At 39.3% G+C, this 3921-nt stretch overlaps 1 pseudogene; it reads right to left on the bottom strand.

Moving 5' to 3' along the window:
• Positions 1 to 361: 361 nt before the first annotated feature.
• On the bottom strand, positions 362 to 2348 carry LOC149176790 (nuclear poly(A) polymerase 3-like; annotated as a pseudogene).
• Positions 2349 to 3921: the final 1573 nt, after the last annotated feature.

Consider the following 3921-nt stretch of genomic DNA (forward strand, 5'->3'; position numbering starts at 1 on the left):
TGACAGGTGTCTGTAGTTGCTTGTTGGCCTTTAATATAACATGTTCTCCCACACCCTGAAATATAGGAAACTGTTCCTGATTGTCGGTCTTTGGTTTGCCTCAACATATTCGAATCCAAAGGAGTATGCTTTTAACCTTTCATTAACCAAAATAGAGCGGATTGCCACATCCTGGATGAGCTGTAGGCTGTATTGATGGACAGGTGTCTCTCTTCTAACATTCCCGGTCAAACTGCCTGTTTATGTTAAAAACACCACCTACAGCAGTTTCGTAGCGCGCTACGAAACTGCTGTGTGATTTAAAAAACACAGTCTTCCTCTAAACTCCTCACAAAATTGAATAGCTGTTGTTTGCTAGGCTTCACGGTTCACCATTTGAAGGATACTGCCATCGTAGACAAACCCACTGGTTGCAGCTGCTGTTATTGGTCATTATGGAAAAAACTACCCTGTTGGTGGCTTCCTTTAGATTCTTGTCAAAATATGGGTATGGATTTGGATCACAGTATGCTGGAAGCTTTTCAAACTTCAAGAGAAGATGACGGAAACATGATTCAACTCACCCTCTCCAACTCCGAAAATCATCTTCATCTGAAGCTGTAACATGGATTTGAATGAAAAAATCATAACTAGAGCAGAAAGGAAAACGTTCAAAGAGTACATTCCAGTCACCACTATTTGGCAAGGTGCTCCAATTTAACTCCATTTTTATTATCGCATCCCAACCATGTGAAAATTCTGACTTAAGTTTTTGTAGGGTGCCTCTTATAACATTGTAACTGCAGCAACTATAGGGGTACACTGGTATGATAATTGGCATATGGTGATGTCTTTCTGATCCATCAGAATAATCAGGCTGGGTCTCCACCAATGTCACTGGAGTTGGCCACTGCCAATGTGCATATATCCAAAAGAATCTTGAAACCAGCATACTGACGGTGGCATTTGGAAACATTTGGCAAACACGTGCAACAAGCACAGCCCAGTGTACTCCTCCAAGAAACCCGAAAGTATGTGAATATATTCCTCTCCTCTTTGCCCAAAACTTGATACATCTCACGGTGGAACGGAAATTCTCAATCTTGGGTACTAGCTGAAGGATCCGTGCGGTAACTCTGCATCCATTCAAACTTTTGACAGTTGTATCATCAATATTCTCAAGCAATTTTTCATCGAGAATATCCATATCTTCTGGAATTGTTCTCAGAGAAGGCCTTGCATATAAGAGATCAATTGAAATCCCACTGAATTTAAACCGCATCAAGGGAACATTTGCACTCTTCACACATTGAACCTCTGAAACTTCTTGTGTGTCCTTAAGCATGTTGTACAAATCAATAAAAAGTCGGCCTCCAATGTTGTATAACCAAAGCCCTTCACAACGATAGTAACCACAACGGTCTTTGCAATAGTGTCAAGATAGGAATACTTTATCTCCCGATGTTGGTCTACAGAAAAGGAAACAGAAGCATAAGGATTTTTAGATCCTTCTGGCAGTGCAAGCTTCACAATAAATTTATCAATGACCACATTACTGAATGAAAATGCAAAAGCAATATTGAGATAACGCCTGCCATCAGCTGCTTGGAAGAGAAAATCTTGTAGAGGTAAGCCGTAGCCTATTATAAAAGTGGCTTGCCAGCCTCCAAACATAAGATATCGAGGTTCAATTTCCAGTTCTGCTTTTCTAAAGTCGGCGTTCAGATGTGAGGTAAAAATATTCCCAATTTCATCTCGGTAATAAACCGAATGTGCTCGAGGTGGCAGTCTTGCCACTAGACTTTTAAAAGATGATGCGCCTCTAGCATTGGGTCTTGATGGTTGTAGTTTGCACTTTAACTAGATAAAGAGAAAGAAAGTAGGCACTGTCACGATAAAGAACAAGCTGAGTTTGTGCCTAAGAGATCTCTTCACTGAATGTGTGAAGACTGAAAGCACTTCCATAGTTACAGTGTCACCCTTTTCAGTGCCGTCACCAAAGAGATTGAAAATAAAACTATACCACCAGGTGCGTCCTCTGATTGAGAAGGGCTTACTATAAGTGAAACAGAAACCTTATTTTTACCCTTTCCTTCAAGGGCAGCTGCTTTCAGACACGCCAGATTTTCAGCCTGGTCAAGAGGAAAGGCAAGAAGAACTTCTGAAGTCGTGCCCAAACCAGTATTTTCAACCTTCAAGGATGTAACAACCCGTATAATGTGTGATGTCAAGTCAATCCGGCGATCCACCTTTAGGAGCACCAATTCTGATGACGGTGCCGCCAGACATAGATGGCATATTGTCAAGAGCGCTACACATGCAAACACTGAATGCTTGAGATTTGACGGGATCACTCCACGAATCGCCATTACCATTGCCCTGCCCACCAGATCAGATCAGATCAACCAAGTTAAGCATAGCACGCTCTCGATTCTACGAATTTGACATAAGAAGCCGCGATGTATGAGGCATTAGATGCCGTGCTGAGCTTTTCACGAGCTCCATTCCTTTCGGCTTTGGCATCTTCTGAATTACAGCATCATCTTATGAAGGCAAACGGATACGCAGAGACTGTTCTGCATTAAGGACATGAATAAAAAGACTAAGACACACAAGTAGTACAGTCATGGCCATAGCCATCGCTTCTCGGCTTCTGCCAACAATATCAATCTCCTCTGATTCTGAAATGAATTTAACATTTCTCATATTGCCATGCACTGTGCGCCCTCCGTCCCCAATATAACAGGCATTCAATCGTGAAGCCACGCCAACGCTTTAGAGGAATGTGTAGTCAAAAGAGTAAATGTAAAGAAAACTCCTCCTTCAGAATCTTGCCATGTGTCATAAAGAGCTGCAAAGACAAGGGGCTTTTTATCTTGAAAATGTATATAGAATAGATGTTTCTTCACTTCATCCTTTTTTCACTCGTAAAAACCTTCAATTGACACAAGGCAACAACAACTTGGAATAAGTCGACGAAAAGAAGCCTTCTCATAAACCAATTCTGATCAAGCATTGGTTTCAAAAAGGACCACGATTTTGAGACTTGGGTATGAAAGAGAGTCTTGATGGACCTCTGTTGGTGATCATGAGACCCTGCCAGAACAGCTGTGAGCGCAAAGTAAAACTACCACTGAAAACTCGAGCAAATCCCCAATTTCGTAGCACGCTACGAAATCACCTAATAGGCAGCGCTACGAAACTGCTAAAAAGGATTCATGCACTGCGAAAACGCCCTGTCTTTAAGCTAGGCTAAAATTTTTTACAACAGACTTTTCAGTGATAACACTAGGAATTTATTGATTTTAGGAACTGGGTATATAAAATCAATGTTTAAATGGATATGCGATGGATTATTTACACTGAAGTTACATGCATAATTGTTATTATTGGCATTCCTCCCTTTAGTTACTTTGCATAAGTTGATGGGAAACACTTGCAATGACAAATATAATGATGTTTTTGTCTCTTTTAAAATGAAGCCAGACCATGAATACAGAGAGGACCACATTATTAGTTCCATACATTTTCGTCCTAAATGCATAAGATAGGGTATGTATGTATGAGATTACAAACATTAACATAATATTTTAAAATACAGTCTACCAAAATTTATATGCAAGGTAAGTGAATAATTTATATACCATGGTAAAGCATACATATTTTCGTCAAGAATTCTCGCTTGAATTAACTATTAGCAAACATATAAACCAAGTGAATTCATAATTCAATTATTCAAAGTACTCTAAAGTTTAAGATAAACATGGATGACATATTTAAATCTAATACTTAGTACAACATATAAAAGGGATAGGGGTTTAACCCTTAGCTTCATACTATGACCATATGTTTTATAATGAATATATGTTATTTAACAAACCAATGTTGAAACACCCATTGGAATATGTTAGTAGTATAAGTTCTTATAATAATTATGTTATT

This window comes from Pinus tabuliformis, chromosome 4_1 (genome assembly GCF_031772625.1).
Source record: "Pinus tabuliformis cultivar Carrire ecotype Pingquan chromosome 4_1, CPIR1, whole genome shotgun sequence".
NCBI lineage: Eukaryota > Viridiplantae > Streptophyta > Pinopsida > Pinales > Pinaceae > Pinus > Pinus tabuliformis.